At 47.3% G+C, this 18641-nt stretch overlaps 1 protein-coding gene across 2 annotated transcripts in view; it reads right to left on the bottom strand.

Annotated features, from left to right (window-relative positions):
• Window positions 1-18641, bottom strand: part of CCNDBP1 (cyclin D1 binding protein 1) — a 99332-nt gene that overhangs the window by 21762 nt on the left and 58929 nt on the right. The gene's annotated exons all lie outside the window — the stretch shown is intronic.

Raw genomic sequence — 18641 nt, 5'->3', positions numbered from 1 at the left:
AAAAAGATTGTGCAGTTTCTGAGCAGCTCGATACTTACTCCTACCTTGCGATCACTTCAGACTATTTAGTTCCTGTTTTGACGTCACTAACACGCGCTGCGTTCAGCCAACCACTCCCCTGTTTCTACAGCCACTCCTGCGTTTTTATCTGGCACGCCTGTGTTTTTCAGAACACTCCCTGAAAATGGTCAGTTACCACCCACTTCCTGTCAATCACTCAACGATCAGCAGTACGACTGAAAAACGTTGCTCGACCTTGTGTGAAATTTTTAGCCTGATCGCCGAACTGCGAACAACGGCAGCTAGCGATCAACTCGGAATGACCCCCATAACACAGATGCAAAAAAAAAAAAAAAGTACAAACAAAATCCAAGTCCCAGTGGACACTGTTGGTTCAATTATGAGGAAATGAAAGCTATATTACACCACCCATAAGCTACGGTGAAAAGGTTATCCATCAAAATTCTGAACTAATAAAAGGGAAATTTGCGAGAGAAGCCACAAAGAGGCCAACAATCACTTAAAATAGGTACGGGACTAGGGGCCTAATTCAGAGTTGATTGCAGCAGCAAATTTGTTAGCGAATGGGCAAAACCATATGCAATGCAGAGGGGCAGAATTAACGTGAGATTTGGGTGTGGTGTGTTCAAACCGAAATCTAAACTGCAGTGCAAAAAATAGGATTTTGGTACTTACCAGGTAAATCCTTTTCTTTGAATCCATAGGGGGCACTAGAGTACTCTTGGGATATGGACGGCTTTAGCAGAACAAGGCACTGAATATTTAAATTTAGTACCTCTCCTCCCCTCCATATTCCCAGAGTACCTCAGTGTTTTTAACTGAGCCGAACAGGAGCGACAGAGAGGATGACAATGGAGAATTACATATAACATAACGGACAACAAAAAAGTTGACACATAACGTTACTGACAACTAAACAGTTGACACCATAACCGATAGAACTTGAAAATTTAAACCAGTCGGTGAGAATGTGTTACCATAAGATCCACTGAACTTACCACAAACCAGGTAAAACTGCTCTGGGTGGGCGTCCAGTGCCCCCTATGGATTCAAAGAAAAGGATTTACCTGGTAAGTACCAAAATCCTATTTTCTTTTTCATCCACTAGGGGTCACTGGAGTACTCTTGGGACGTACCAAAGCTTCCCCCGTGGGCGGGAGAGCTGTTTGGCACCTGTAACACTAGGCGGCCAAAGCTAGATGCTGACGCCGCAAACGTATCAAAGTTGTGAAAGCGCACAAACGTGTGCACTGATGACCATGTAGCCGCACGGCAAAGCTGCGTCGTAGAAGCCCCACAACCAGCTGCCCATGAAGTTCCCACAGAACGTGTGGAATGAGCTGTTACGGATGTAGGCGGCTGTAACCTAGCATGAAGGTAAGCCTGACGTATGGTCAGTTTAATCCATTTAGATAAGGTCTGCTTAGAAGCTGGCCAACCCATCTTGGCAGCATCATAGAGAACAACCAACGTATCCGTCTTACAAACTGTAGACGTTCGGGATACATAAACGCGTAGTGCGCGTACCACATCCAAAGTTCCAGAATCTTCTGTTAACACAGGAACTACTATTGGTTGATTGATGTGAACAGATGACACTACCTTTGGCAAGAAAGCGGGATTCGTCCGAAGTTCCGCTCTGTCATCATGAAACACCAAATACGGTGGCTTGCGTGACAAGGCACCCAAATCTGAAACACGCCTTGCCGAAGCTAAGGCTAGGAGAAAAATTGTTTTCCAAGTGAGAAACTAAATATCCACTTGTTGTAAGGGTTCAAAATATGAAGACTGTAAAAAATCTAAAACCAGATTCAAGTCCCATGGCGCTGTAGGTGGAATGAATGGAGGCTGTACTCTGAGGACACCTTGCAGAAAGGTGTGTACAGACGGCAATAGAGCCAATCTTCTTTGAAAGTAAATTGACAAAACAGATACCTGCACCTTTAGTGTAGATAAACGCAGTCCTCCATCTAACCCAGTCTGTAGAAATAACAAAAGACGGGATAACTTGAAAGATGACGTCGGAAACTTCCGAGCCTCACACCAACCTATATAGGCACGCCAAATTCTGTAATAATGAGCTGCCGTAACTGGCTTCCTAGCACGTAACATGGTTGGTATAACAGATTCTGGAATGCCCTCTCTTCTTAAGAGGGTGGTCTCAATAGCCACCCCGTCAAACGCAGCCGCGCTAAATCGGGGTAAAGGAACGGACCCTGTTGTAACAGGTCCGGACGTAGCGGGAGCGGCCAAGGATCCTCTGCGAGTAGTCCGCGGAGATCTGAGAACCAAGCTCTCCGAGGCCAATGAGGTGCCACTAGTATGACTGTGGCGGACTCTCTTTTGATCCGTTTTAGCAACAGAGGGAGCAGCGGAAACGGTGGAAACAGATACACGAGGCTGTATGGCCACACGATTGTGAAAGCATCCACCGCCACTGCCTTTGGACCTCGCGTTCTGGACACATACTGGGGCGTTTGGTGATTGTGGCGAGATGCCATCAGGTCCACTTGAGGGTAACCCCACCTCTGGACCAACATGTGAAACACTTCTGGATTTAATGACCATTCTCCTGGATGAAAATCCAGACGATTTAGATAATCCGCCTCCCAGTTGTCCACTCCCGGAATGAACACTGCCGACAATATCGCTTGGTGATGCTCGGAGCAATTGAGGATTCGAGCTACTTCCCGCATGGCCATGCGGCTTCTCGTTCCTCCTTGTTTGTTGATGTACACGACTGCCGTCGCGTTGTCCGCCTGCACCTGAACAGTCAGAGACCGAAGCATGTGCACTGCTTGTCGTAGCGCATTGTAAATTGCCCAGAGTTCTAGGACATTTATAGACACCAATCTTTCGTGATCCGCCCAGAGACCCTGGAGCTGACAATTTTGAACTACAGCTCCCCAACCTCTGAGACTTGCGTCCGTCGTTAGAATTATCCAATTCCAGGCGCCGAGCTGTTTCCCTGCGGTTAGATTGTGTACTTTGAGCCACCAGAGTAGAGATACTCTGGCCCGTGGAGACAACCTCACCATGTGGTGAATCTGCAGATGCGAGCCCGACCACTGTGCGAGCACATCCAGTTGAAAAGGACGTGAGTGAAATCTTCCGAACTGAAGCGATTCAAAAGCCGCCACCATTGTGCCTAACAGGCGAATGCACAAATGGACCGAGACTGTGCGTGGCTTGAGCACCAATTGTACCAGATGACGAATAATCTGTACTTTCTGTTCTGGTAGGTAAATTCTTTGATCTACCGTATCGAGAATCATACCTAGGAATTGAAATCGCTGAGACAGAATTAGATGTGATTTCTTGAAGTTGACAATCCAACCGTGCTGAACTAATACATTGTACGTCAGCAACGCATGTTGGAGGAGCATCTGTTGAGACGGAGCTTTAATGAGCAGATCGTCCAAGTACGGAACTATTATCACTCCCAGGGATCTGAGATGAGCTATTATCACAGACATTACTTTGGTGAATACCCGAGGCGCTGACGAGAGGCCAAACGGTAGAGCCTGAAACTGGTAATGGTTCTGCCGTATCGCAAAACGCAAGAGCCTCTGATGAGGTGGCCAAATTGGAATGTGTAAGTACGCATCCTTGAGATCCAGCGAAATAATGAATTCCTGTGGCTCTAAACCTGCAATTACTGACCGCAATGATTCCATCTTGAATCTGTAGTAAGTGACGTACTGATTGAGGCCCTTCAAGTTCAATATTGGCCTGACCGAGCCATCCGGCTTTGGTACCACAAACAGACTGGAATAATAACCCTGACCTTGTTGGTGTACAGGGACCGGAATAAAAACTGCTGAATCCAGCAGAGACTGAATGGCAATTTGCAGAACCGCCCTCTTGTCGTCCGACACAGGCAGTCCTGTCTTGAAAAACCACAGTGGCGGGAGACAGTTGAACTCTATCTTGTAACCTTTTAACACTAAATTGCGGATCCACCCATCTGTGGATGTCTGGAACCACGCCTAATGGAACGTCTGAAGGCGTGCTCCCACAATTGGAGATCCGAGATTGGCTGGGAGCCCATCATGCCACTGGGTTGTTGGGTGACCTTAGCGTCCTGACGACTGGTGTTGGTTTGTTGAAAACCACGTCCTCGACCTCGTCTACCAGGCGTGGCTGTTCCTCTACCACGGCCTCGAAAGGGCTGAGGTCTAAAGGATTTGAACGCCGGGCCAGAGTATTTCCGTCTAGGTACCGTTGGAGGCAATGGTAGGAAAACAGACTTTCCTCCCGTGGCCTCAGAAATCCATTTGTCCAATTCAGGACCAAACAACTTCTCGCCACCGTAAGGTAACGCCTCTATACCTCTTTTGACCTCTGCCTCCGCTTGCCAAGAACGCAGCCAGAGTGCTCGTCGTGCCGTAACTAGCGACGATGAAAGGCGAGAACTGAGCTTACAGACGTCAGTAGAAGCTGTACATCGATAATCAGCAGCTTCACAAATTTGATCAGCGAGAAGTATAAGATGATCGTCATGTAGGGCAGACTTCAGTTCTGTTATCCATACCATTAGCGCCTTAGTTACCCAAATGCCAACCAACCCAGGTCTAAGCAACACTCCTGCTGCTATATACATGGACTTTAGAATAGCTTCTATTTTACGGTCTGAAGGGTCTTTAAGCGTAGTAGCAGTTGGTACTAGTATGGTTAATTTCTTTGTAAGTTTTGACACAGACGAATCCACCATTGGCGGATTCTCCCATGTAGATGTCACAGACTCTGGAAACGGGTAACTAGACTTAAATCGGCGAGGTATAGAAAACCGTTTATCCGGATTCTTCCGTGTTTCTACTAACATCTTATTAAGAGATTCCGAAACAGGAAAACACATTGGAGATCTCGGTCGTTTAGTAAATACGACTTCATCATTTGTCAGAGGCTCCGCAGTCTCTGTAAACTTCAGAGACTGACGCACTGCCCTGATGAGATTATCAATGCCTGGGCTGTCAAAATCTTCACTATCTGACTGCTGGTCTAATTCGCCCTCATCTTGCGCAGTGAGGTCTGGCATAGAATCGTCAGGATGCAACATAGCAGAAACTGGTAAATCATAAGACAAATAAAATTTATCCCTTCTACCCAAAGTGGACTTGGACCTTTGGCAAGGCTGAGACCCCTCCGGTAGTTCTGGCGGTCTCACCCGAGACTCAGATCTTACCGCTTCCCTCTCGTGTCGAGCGGCGGCCAATTCTGATCCCAACCCAGCCATTACATCTGCTAGCATTGCCCATGGAGGGTCTGGGGATGAAACCGGCTTCGAGACCGGAGCGGAAATTGTATTTGTAGCTGAATTCACAAAACATACTGCACATGTGGTAGACCCATCCGGTAACACACTGTTACAGACATTGCAGTGAAACTGCTTTTTTGTTTTTGCTGGTGCCTTACTCATTATGCAGACAGACAATACAATATACAAAGACAGACAACTTGCACGACTCAGTAAAATGTTACTAAGGTGGGTCTATGTATGGCCGAAGTGCAGTGCACGTGGCCAGTACTATATGAAACCTTTTTCAAAATACCCACTAACACCCCTGCGCCATCCGGTGGAGTAGAGATGTAGGACAGGAACGTTCTGGAAACACAAACAGGAAGAAACAGGAAGCATGGTTAAAATGGCCCCCATGCCATGCTTACAGTTATAATCACAGTTCAGGTTATCACATATGTCTTTATAACCTGTAACCACTTTAGCAAAATTAATCCTGTTAACATAGGCTTAACAGCCTATGTTATTACGGTTAAAACCCATGCAGCCTATGTAATCACTGTTTTAACCTGTAATCACTGTTATAAGCCTCTTGCATGCAGCCACCTCCCCCCCCCCCCTTGCAGCAGCGCTGCCTGTGAGGAGACTTCTCCCCCCTCCCCCTGTGCTCAGTGTACTGCTGCTCCGGGGAGCGGGTCCTGGAAGCAGTCGGGTGCAGGGAGCCGGGGAGAGTCTATAGCGGGGAGAGCGGCCGTGCTGCGGAAGTGCAGCCGGCGGTTGTGAGCGGCGGGCTGGAGCAGCGGCTCTGGGCGGCTGTGGCAGGCGCTGAGCCCCGTACAGCGGCGGGCGGAGCGGCTGGGGCGAGCGGGCTGTTAGTAGCGGCGGGAGGCGGTAAAGAAGCACTTTCCCCACACAGCGGGGCGGCAGCGTGCGCTGACCGCCCCGTCCCCCCAGTCTCCTGTAGTGAGGGGCTATGACGGGGCTTCTTTCTGTAAGCTCCGTCCAGCTCTTCCTGCAGCCAGATAGTGAGCTGCGTGTGGCTGTGAGGGTGCTCATTGTGAGGACCGACATGCCATGCGCTGCCTCCGTGCAGCAGCACTATCCCGGACCCACGTTTCTTAATAAACTGGGAAGGGATGTGCCAAGTGTAAAAATAAAAAATATTCAAAGTAAGTGTGGGAGGTCCACACAACACATGTTGCTGCTTGAGCACAGAAAAAACACTGGGGTACTCTGGGAATATGGAGGGGAGGAGAGTTACTAAATTTAAATATTCAGTGCCTTTGTTCTGCTAAAGCTGTCCATATCCTACTCCAGTGAGCCCTAGTGGATGAAAAAGAAAGACCGAAAGATAAAATCTTTCACTTTCAGCTCCCTGCTCCTGACTTAACAATCTAGAGCTTTACCCTTGGAAGATCTAGCCAAATCTTTCAAAAGGGCCCTACACATTAGGCGCTATGCCACCGAGGTGCCCGACAGTCGAACACTCCCATAGTCACCCGGCTCCATAGCAATCCATGCTAATATGGACAAGATGCTCCATATTGGCATGTATGTATAAGCGACCCGGCACCAACGATGAATGAGCGCAAGGCCGCACATCGTTCAACGTTGGTGCCTACACACTGAAAGATATGAACGATATCTTGTTCCTTAATGAACAAGATTGTTCATATCTTTCAGTGATATTGCCTAATGTGTAGGGCCTAAAAGATCTTGCCTAGATGGCTTTTGGCTCCAAATTTAAATATTTTCTTAGTGGCCAGATGACATCTAACCAAAATCGTTCATACACACTATGTAGACAGTGAATGATCTAGCCAAAACTGACCTTGCAGCATAGTCTATCAACGATTTTGTCGTTTACCCGCGGGAGTGCGCCTAGTGAACAATCTAGCCTGTACACACAGAACTATATTGTTCATCGACCTATCTAGCCAAAATAGTTGGCTAGATCATCCCGTGTGTACCCAGCTTTAGTCTCTGAGATTGAAGTAAAGGCGCACCATACAAAAAGCTCTACCAGATCAAAAGCTTTGCACAACACTAACCGATACGGGAGACTTGTACAAAAGAAGCGGATACTGAAAAGAAACTATGGGGTAAATTTACTAAGATTGGAGGTTTTTTTTAGAACTGGTGGTGTATATTATCTTCTAGAAACAGCTAGATCAGTAATGGGGAACCTTTGGCACTCCAGCTGTTGTTGAACTATACATCCCAGCATGCCCTGCTACAGTTTTACCACTGCCAAATAGCAAAACTGTAGCAGGGCATACTGGGATGTGTAGTTCAACAACAGCTGGAGTGCCAAAGGTGCCCCATCACTGAGCTAGATAAAGTTAAGTAGAATCTAAATGGTTGCTATGAGCAACATCACCAGTTCTAAAAGACTCCCACATAAGTAAATTTACACCGAGAGGAACGGAAAAGCATGTAATTGACAAGAAGCGACGTGGGAACATTTTATTTTAGCCAGAATTAAAAGATATATAGGTGGAACAAAGCTTTCACTTGTGGTAGCATTGTGCTGGGTGGTTGGGTTGTTTTTTTTTTTTTTTTTTTTTTTTTTTTGGGGGGGGGGGGGGGGGGGGGGGGAGGGTGTTCAGCAGGGACTGGCCATTTAGAAGAAAAAAATTAAATAAAAAGGTAGACTGGATGGTGCAAAATTATCGGAAGTACTAAAAGAGAAACCATTTCTACTAAAAAACCAAGCTAGTGCAAAGGTTCATCTCTCAGCAAGAAAATGGTCCCAAACAAGGCCAAACATACTCAAAATGTAATGTGACTCAAAAACAAAAAAGGCAAATCTCCTACAATGGCCCAAAGCTCTGGTTTCAATCCAATTGAGGATATGTAAAACTATCTGAAAATAGGGGGTCGACAAACATCTGACTAACCTGAACACCCAAGACTAAATCTGCCTGGAATAATAGGCCAAAAGCAGTCCTCAACTGTGTATGGTACTGTACATATTTCACAAAAAGGCCTTTCAATTGCTATTGCAACAAAACATGGCTCTGAGAAATAATAACATTTATTTCTAACATAATGTCACAATAAAAAATATAATTATAAAGAAACGCTAGTAGTGTTCACTCTAGCACCCTGCACCTAATAAGTGAGGAGGGTGTATCTTCATTTTTAAGGGGACAATTTTATACGTAATGTATCGTTACAGCTGAGTAGCTGTAGAGATACTTTACGTCTAAAATATTACCCTTCAAAATTAAAATACACCCTCCTCACTTATTAGGTGCAGGGTGCTAGAGTGAACACTATGCTAGTTCTGAGTTCCAAAGGATTGACATGAAACTATTGGAGAACAAATGTTCAGTATTTGCTATTCAGTAAAAATAGGATTTTGGTACTTACCAGGTAAATCCTTTTCTTTGAATCCATAGGGGGCACTGGAGTACTCTTGGGATATGGACGGCTTCCGCAGGAACAGGGCACTGAATATTTAAATTTAGAACACTCCACCCCTCCATATCCCAGAGTACCTCAGTGTTTTTTACTGAGCCGAACAGGAGCTATAGAGAGGTTGACAATGGAGAATTACATATAACATAACGGACAACAATAAAGTTGACACATAACGTTACTGACAACTAAACAGTTGACACCATAACCGATAGAACTTGATCATTTGAACCAGTCGGTGAGAGTGTGTTACCATAAGATCCCCTGAACTTACCACAAACCAGGTAAAACTGCTCTGGGTGGGCGTCCAGTGCCCCCTATGGATTCAAAGAAAAGGATTTACCTGGTAAGTACCAAAATCCTATTTTCTTTTTAATCCACTAGGGGTCACTGGAGTACTCTTTGGACGTACCAAAGCTTCCCCCGTGGGCGGAAGAGCTGTTTGGCACCTGTAACACTAGGCGGCCAAAGCTAGATGCGGATGCCGCAAACGTATCAAACTTGTAAAAGCGCACAAACGTGTGCACTGAAGACCATGTAGCCGCACGGCAAAGCTGCGTCGTAGAAGCTCCACGACCAGCTGCCCATGAAGTTCCCACAGAACGTGTGGAATGAGCTGTTACGGATGTAGGCGGCTGTAACCTAGCATGAAGGTAAGCCTGACGTATGGTCAGTTTTATCCATCTGGATAAGGTCTGCTTAGAAGCTGGCCAACCCATCTTGGCAGTATCATAGAGAACAAACAACGTATCCGTCTTACGAACTGTAGACGTTCGGGATACATAAACGCGTATTGCGTGTACCACATCTAAAGTTCCAGAATCTCCTGTTAACACAGGAACTACTATTGGTTGATTGATGTGAAAAGGTGACACTACCTTTGGTAAGAAAGCCCTGAGGAAGAGATTGCAGATCTCGAAACGCGTTGGTTACTGGATCTACTAGGAATCCAAACATTTCACATCGACCTGGTGGTAAGCTTGGGAGCTAGAGCAGGGTGAAGTCTGGACCACCCTGCTTGCTATAACACCTGCGGCTCCTTAGCTACCTTTCTGGTACGCTTTCTTGTTTTATGAGTTGTTTGAACATTGAACACCATCACTCATCCAGGGGTTAGTGACCCATCACTAAGCTTGGGAGCCAGAGCAGGGTGAAGCTTGGACCACCCTGCCCTATTTAACACCTGTGGCTCCATCTAACCCCTTCTGTAGAAATAACAAAAGACGGGATAACTTGAAAGATGATGTCGGAAACTTCCGAGCTTCACACCAACCTATATAGGCACGCCAAATTCTGTAATAATGAGCTGCCGTAACCGGCTTCCTAGCTCGTAACATGGTTGGTATAACCAATTCTGGAATGCCCTCTCTTCTTAAGAGGGTGGTCTCAATAGCCACCCCGTCAAACGCAGCCGCGCTAAATCGGGGTAAAGGAACGGACCCTGTTGTAACAGGTCCGGACGTAGTGGGAGTGGCCAAGGATCGTCTGCCAGTAGTCCGCGGAGATCTGAGAACCAAGCTCTCCGAGGCCAATGAGGCGCCACTAATATGACTGTGACGGACTCTCTTTTGATCCGTTTTAGCAACAGAGGGAGCAGCGGAAACGGTGGAAACAGATACACGAGGCAATACGGCCACGCGATTGTGAGAGCATCCACCGCCACTGCCTTTGGATCTCTCGTTCTGGACACATACTGGGGCGTTTGGTGATTGTGGCGAGATGGCCATCAGATCCACTTGAGGGTAACCCCACTTCTGGACCAACATGTGAAACACTTCTGGATTTAATGCCCATTCTCCTGGATGAAAATCCCGACGGCTGAGATAATCCGCCTCCCAGTTGTCCACTCCCGGAATGAACACTGCCGACAATATCACTTGGTGATGTTCGGGCCAATTGAGGATTCGAGCTACTTCCCGCATTGCCATGCGGCTTCTTGTTCCTCCTTGTTTGTTGATGTACGCGACCGCCGTCGCGTTGTCTGACTGCACCTGAACAGTCTGTGACCGAAGCATGTGTACTGCTTGTCGTAATGCATTGTAAATTGCCCGGAGTTCCAGGACATTTATAGACAGCAATCTTTCGTGATCCGCCCAGAGACCCTGGAGCTGACAATTTTGAACTACAGCTCCCCAACCTCTGAGACACGCGTCCGTCGTTAGAATTATCCAATTCCAGGAGCCGAACCGTTTCCCTGCGGTTAGATTGTGTACTTTGAGCCACCAGAGTAGAGATACCCTTGCCCGTGGCGACAACCTCACCATGTGGTGAATCTGCAGATGCGAGCCCGACCACTGAGCGAGCACATCCAGTTGAAATGGACGTGAGTGAAATCTTCCGAACTGAAGCGCTTCGAAAGCCGCCACCATTGTGCCTAACAGGCGAATGCACAAATGGACAGAGACTGTGCGTGGCTTGAGCACCAATTGTACCAGATGACGAATAATCTGTACTTTCTGTTCTGGTAGGTAAATTCTTTGATTTACCGTATCGAGAATCATACCTAGGAATTGAAGTCGTTGAGACGGAATTAGATGTGATTTCTTCAAGTTGACAATCCAACCGTGGTGAACCAGTACATTGTACGTTAGCAACGCATGTTGGAGGAGCATCTGTTGAGACGAAGCTTTGATGAGCAGATCGTCTAAGTACGGAACTATTGTCACTCCCAGTGATCTGAGATGAGCTATCATCACAGACATCACTTTGGTGAATACCCGAGGCGCTGACGAGAGGCCAAACGGTAGAGCCTGAAACTGGTAATGGTTCTGCAGTATTGCAAAACGCAAGAACCTCTGATGAGGTGGCCAAATCGGAATGTGTAAGTACGCATCCTTGAGATCTAGCGCAATCATGAATTCCTGTGGCTCTAAACCTGCAATTACTGATTGCAGAGATTCCATCTTGAATCTGTAGTAAGTGACGTACTGATTGAGACCCTTTAAGTTCAATATTGGCCTGACAGAGCCATCCGGCTTTGGTACCACAAACAGACTGGAATAATAACCCTGACCTTGTTGTTGTACCGGGACCTGAATCAAAACTGCTGAATCCAGCAGAGACTGAATGGCAATTTGCAGAACCGCCCTCGTCGTCCGAAACAGGCAGTCCTGTCTTGAAAAACCACAGTGGCGGGAGACAGTCGAACTCTATCTTGTAACCTTTTAACACTAAATTGCGGATCCACCCATCTGTAGATGTCTGGAACCACGCCTAATGGAAAGTCTGAAGGCGTGCTCCCACAATTGGAGATCCGAGATGGGCTGGGAGCCCGTCATGCCACTGGCTTGTCGGTGACCTTAGCGTCCTGACGACGGGTGTTGGTTTGTTGGAAACCACGTCCTCGACCTCGTCTACCAGGCGTGGCTGTTCCTCTGCCACGCCCGCGAAAGGGCTGAGGTCTAAAGGCTTTGAACGCAGGTCCAGAGTATCTCCGTCTTGGTACCGTTGGAGGCAATGGTAAGAAAACAGACTTTCCTCCAGTGGCCTCAGAAATCCATTTGTCCAATTCAGGACCAAACAACTTCTCGCCACCGTAAGGTAACGCCTCTATACCTCTTTTGACCTCTGCCTCCGCTTGCCAAGAACGCAGCCAAAGTGCTCGTCGTACTGTAACCAGTGTCGATGAAATGCGAGAAGTGAGCTGACAGACGTCAGTAGAAGCTGTACATAGATACTCCGCAGCCTCACAGATTTGATCAGCCAGAAGTATAAGGTGATCGTCATGTAGGGCAGACTTGAGTTCTGTTATCCATACTATGAGCGCCTTAGTGACCCAAATGCCAACCAACCCAGGTCTCAGCAGCACTCCTGCTGCTATATACATGGACTTTAGCATAGTTTCTATTTTGCGGTCTGAAGGGTCTTTAAGCGTAGTAGCAGTTGGCACTGGTATGGTTAATTTCTTTGTAAGTTTTGACACAGACGAATCAACCATTGGCGGATTTTCCCATGTACATGTCACCGAGTCTGGAAAAGGGTAACTAGACTTAAATCTGCGAAGTATAAAAAACAGTTTATCTGGATTCTTTCGTGTTTCTACTAACATCTTATTAAGAGACTCCGAAACAGGAAAACACATTGGAGATCTCTGTCGTTTAGTAAATACGACTTCATCATTTGTCAACTTCAGAAACTGACGCACTGCTCTGATGAGATTATCAATGCCTGGGCTGTTAAAATCATCACTATCTAGACTGCTGGTCTACTTCACCTTCCTCACCCTCATCTTGTGCAGTGAGGTCTGGCATAGAATCGTCAGAATGCAACATAGCAGAAACTGGTAAATCATAAGACATATGAAATTTATCCCAAAATGGATTTGGACTTTTGGCAAGGCTGAGACACCTCCGGTAGTTCTGGCGGTCTCACCCTAGACTCAGATCTTGCCGCCTCCCTCTCTTGTCGAGAGGCGGCCAATTCTGTTGCAACCCAGCCAGTACATTGGCTAGCATCTCCCATGGAGGGTCCGGGGAAGAAACTGGCTTTAAAACCGGAGCAGAAATTGTATTCGTAGCTGAATTCACAAAACATACTGTACATGTGGCAGATACATCCGGTAACACACTGTTACAGACATTGCAGTGAAGCTGCTTTTTAGTTTTTGCTGGTGCCTTACTCATTATGCAGACAGACAATACAATATACAAAGACAGACAACTTGCACGACTCCGTAAAATAGTACTAAGGTGTGTGTGATATATATATCTGGCCAAGTGCAGTACACGTGGCCAGTACTATGAAATGTGATCCCAAATTCCCACTAACACCCCTGCGCCTCCGGTAGAGTAGAGATGTAGGACAGGAACGTTCTGGAATCACAACAGGAAGAACAGGAAGCATGGTTAAAATGGCCCCCAAGCCATGCTTACAGTATAATCACAGTACAGGTTATAATCTTTTGAAACAGATATATAACCTGGGACAGTGGTAATAAATGCCTAATAGCCTATGCTTTTCTTATATCTATGCAGCCTAGCATACTGCTGCTTCCCCCCCCCCCCCCCGTGCAGCTGCGAGTGCTGAGCTTCTCCCCCCCGTGTGCTCCGTGTACTGGAACACCAGGAGCATCTAAAAGGGGCCAGGGAGCGGGTAGCATTAGCCGGGGGACATCCAGCGGGAGTCGGGGAACGGACAGCGGGAGCCAGGGAACGGACAGCGGGAGCCGGGGAGCGCGCTCCATAGAGCCGTGAAGCCTGCGGGCGGCGCGGCTCTACGGCGGGGCATTAAGCAGCGGCGGCTGGCGGCTTACATAGCGGCGGGCGGCACTCTCAGAAACAGTGTCCCCACACAGCGGGCCCCGTCCTCCAACTGGACTCCTGTGGTGAGGGCTATGACGGGGCTTCTCTGCAAGCACCGTCCAGCCTTTTCTGCAAGATGTCTGCACTTGCCTGTGAGGGTGCTCTTTAGTGAGGACCGACACGCCACAGCTGCTTGTAGCAGCTTCCACTATCCCGGACCCTCGCCTTTTGGAAGGGGGGAAGGGATGTGGTAAAGTGAAAAAAAAAAAGAAAAATATAATAAAAAGAAAAATATATTCAAAAGAAGTGTGGATAAGATAAGCCACACCAGCCTGTTGCTACGATGAGCACAGAAAAAACACTGAGGTACTCTGGGATATGGAGGGGTGGAGTGTTCTAAATTTAAATATTCAGTGCCCTGTTCCTGCGGAAGCAGTCTATATCCCAAGAGTACTCCAGTGACCCCTAGTGGATGAAAAAGAAATAACAGAGTACTGATGAAATGTTTAAATGCTTATGCAAGGAACTGTATAAAAGCAGTCACCTAAACATGACAGAACTTAACATAAAACGCCACATTTTATATTAGCAGAAAAGTGATCGGCTTTATTGGGTGGGGAATAGAAATGCATGCAAATATGGGCTGTTCAGTGGGCATGTCATGACAGTGTCACAGGTGTCTAAATGCAAGCGGCTGCATTCACAGTTCAACACACGCAAACATAGGAGGCCATAGGGCTGGGGAACATTTTTATGCTACCGTAGTGGTGTATAAGGACACACCAATCATTACAGTGTGCATGGGCGCTAAAAGTGTGCATCTCAGTCCTTACACATTCGGCCACAAGGGAAGGAGTTTGTAAGCCATAAAACCACCAACACACGCTGCAGCATTCTGTTTTGAGAGTGACTCAGAATCAGTCCCCAGGTGTCATATTTTGGGCTGAGCTCATGTTTAATTTGCTCTAAAAATATATATTTCTCATACGTCCTAGAGGATGCTGGGGACTCCAAAAGGACCATGGGGTATAGACGGGATCCGCAGGAGACATGGGCACACTATAAGACTTTGAATGGATGTGAACTGGCTCCTCCTCCAGACTCCAGTTAGACTCTGAGCCCAGAGAGACTGGACACACACTAGGGGAGCTCTCCTGAGTTTCTCTGAAAATACTTTATGTTAGGTTTATTATTTTCAGGGAGACCTGTTGGCTACAGGCTACCTGCATCGTGGGGGTGAGAGGAGAGAAGCAGACATACTTCTTCTTAGTTCAAGGGCTCTGCTTCTTAGGCTACTGGACACCATTAGCTCCAGAGGGTCTGATCACTTGGTTCGCCTAGCTGCTCGTTCCCGGAGCCGCGCCGTCACCCCCCTCACAAAGCCAGAAGAAAGAAGTCGGGTGAGTAAAGGAAGAACAGAAGACTTCAGTGACAGCAGAAGACTCCAGGGTCTCTGAGGTACCGCGCTGCGCGCCATTGCTCCCACACACAAGCGGCACTACAAGGGTGCAGGGGGGGCGCCCTGGGCAGCAAAAATACCTCACATACATGCCTGGCAAAGAGGTATACAGTGCATAGGCACTGTATACTGACCCCTGCCAGTATAAAAAGGTACAAAAATAGCGGGACTGAAACGCGCCAAGAAGGGGGCGTGGCTTAGCCCTCACAACTCTATACAGCGCCATTTTCTCCTCACAGAGACGCTGGCCCCGCCAAAAACACTGTTGAACAACTAACAGTGTAAAACGAGGGGGGGCACAGTTGTTTAGTGCACTATAGGTTCATAAATGAAGCTATATATATATATATATATATATATATATATATATATATATATATATATATAGCGTGTGGTTAATGAGTTGTTAAAAGTTTCTGTTTGCCCTGTCAGATACTGGAATCTACCCATTATAGCAATGTCGGTGGGTGTTTTAGTACACGTGGGTCGACATGTATGAGTGCTCTGCCACAAACAGCTATGGGAATCCCATTGCCGACTCCTGATGGTACTTGATTCAGGAGATGAAATGTCAGTATTTGTAAGCTTTTCCAAAGTAAACACTGTATGGGAGACACAGTCGTATGTGGGTGACCCTGTCGGCACCAACTGTTATAACTGGGTGTAAATTAACATGATAATGTAAAAACCTATAATATATATATATATATATATATATATATAGATAGATAGATAGATAGATAGATAGATAGATAGATAGATAGATAGATAGATAGATAGATAGATAGATAGATAGATAGTACGGTTGCATTGAAGCACAGACGTGATATTAAAAATAAGATTTTACTTACCGATAATTCTATTTCTCGTAGTCCGTAGTGGATGCTGGGACTCCGTCAGGACCATGGGGATTAGCGGCTCCGCAGGAGACAGGGCACAAAAATAAAAGCTTTAGGACTAGGTGGTGTGCACTGGCTCCTCCCCCTATGACCCTCCTCCAAGCCTCAGTTAGGATACTGTGCCCGGACGAGCGTACACAATAAGGAAGGATTTTGAATCCCGGGTAAGACTCATACCAGCCACACCAATCACACTGTACAACTTGTGATCTGAACCCAGTTAACAGTATGACAAACGTAGGAGCCTCTGAACAGACGGCTCACAACAATAACAACCCGATTTTTTTGTAACAATAACTATGTACAAGTATTGCAGACAATCCGCACTTGGGATGGGCGCCCAGCATCCACTACGGACTACGAGAAATAGATTTATCGGTAAGTAAAATCTTATTTTCTCTGACGTCCTAGTGGATGCTGGGACTCCGTCAGGACCATGGGGATTATACCAAAGCTCCCAAACGGGCGGGAGAGTGCGGATGACTCTGCAGCACCGAATGAGAGAACTCCAGGTCCTCTTTAGCCAGGGTATCAAATTTGTAGAATTTTACAAACGTGTTCTCCCCCGACCACGTAGCTGCTCGGCAGAGTTGTAATGCCGAGACCCCTCGGGCAGCCGCCCAAGATGAGCCCACCTTCCTTGTGGAATGGGCCTTGATAGATTTAGGCTGTGGCAGGCCTGCCACAGAATGTGCAAGTTGAATTGTGCTACAAATCCAACGAGCAATCGTCTGCTTAGAAGCAGGAGCACCCAGCTTGTTGGGTGCATACAGTATAAACAGCGAGTCAGATTTTCTGACTCCAGCCGTCCTTGAAATATATATTTTCAATGCCCTGACAACGTCCAGCAACTTGGAATCCTCCAAATCGCTAGTAGCCGCAGGCACCACAATAGGCTGGTTCAGGTGAAACGCTGAAACCACCTTAGGCAGAAACTGAGGACGCGTCCGCAGTTCTGCCCTGTCCGAATGGAAAATCAGATATGGGCTTTTATACGATAAAGCCGCCAATTCTGACACTCTCCTGGCTGAAGCCAGGGCCAGTAGCATGGTTACTTTCCATGTAAGATATTTCAAATCCACCGATTTGAGTGGCTCAAACCAATGGGATTTGAGAAAATCCAAAACTACATTAAGATCCCACGGAGCCACTGGGGGCACAACCGGGGGCTGTATATGTAGTACTCCTTTTACAAAAGTCTGGACTTCAGGAACTGAAGCCAATTCTTTCTGGAAGAAAATCGACAGGGCCGAAATTTGAACCTTAATGGACCCTAATTTGAGGCCCATAGACAATCCTGTTTGCAGGAAATGTAGGAATCGACCCAGTTGAAATTCCTCCGTCGGGGCCTTCCTGGCCTCACACCACGCAACATATTTTCTCCAAATGCGGTGATAATGTTGTGCAGTCACCTCCTTCCTGGCTTTTACCAGGGTAGGGATGACCTCTTCCGGAATGCCTTTTTCCCTTAGAATTCGGCGTTCAACCGCCATGCCGTCAAACGCAGCCGCGGTAAGTCTTGGAATAGACACGGTCCCTGCTGAAGCAGGTCCCGTCTTAGAGGTAGAGGCCACGGATCTTCCGTGAGCATCTCCTGAAGTTCCGGGTACCAAGTTCTTCTTGGCCAATCCGGAGCCACGAGTATCGTTCTTACTCCCCTTTGCCGTATAATTCTCAGTACTTTTGGTATGAGAGGCAGAGGAGGAAACACATACACTGACTGGAACACCCACGGTGTTACCAGAGCGTCCACAGCTATTGCCTGAGGGTCTCTTGACCTGGCGCAATACCTGTCCAGTTTTTTGTTGAGGCGGGACGCCATCATATCCACCTTTGGTTTTTCCCAATGGTTCACAATCATGTGGAAGACTTCTGGATGAAGTCCCCACTCTCCCGGGTGTAGATCGTGTCTGCTGAGGAAGTCCGCTTCCCAGTTGTCCACTCCCGGAATGAACACTGCTGACAGTGCTATCACATGATCTTCCGCCCAGCGAAGAATCCTTGCAGCTTCTGCCATTGCCCTCCTGCTTCTTGTGCCGCCCTGTCTGTTTACGTGGGCGACTGCCGTGATGTTGTCCGACTGGATCAACACCGGCTGACCCTGAAGCAGGGGTTTTGCCAGGCTTAGAGCATTGTAAATCGCTCTTAGCTCCAGTATATTTATGTGAAGAGACATCTCCAGGCTTGACCACACTCCCTGGAAGTTTCTTCCCTGTGTGACCGCTCCCCAGCCTCTCAGACTGGCATCCGTGGTCACCAGGACCCAGTCCTGTATGCCGAATCTGCGGCCCTCTAACAGATGAGCACTCTGCAACCACCACAGAAGAGACACCCTTGTCCGTGGAGACAAAGTTATCCGC

This window comes from Pseudophryne corroboree, chromosome 3 (genome assembly GCF_028390025.1).
Source record: "Pseudophryne corroboree isolate aPseCor3 chromosome 3, aPseCor3.hap2, whole genome shotgun sequence".
NCBI classification, from domain to species: domain Eukaryota; kingdom Metazoa; phylum Chordata; class Amphibia; order Anura; family Myobatrachidae; genus Pseudophryne; species Pseudophryne corroboree.
The sequence above is the reverse complement of the archived record's forward strand: the minus strand, read 5'-3'. Positions and strand labels throughout refer to the sequence as shown.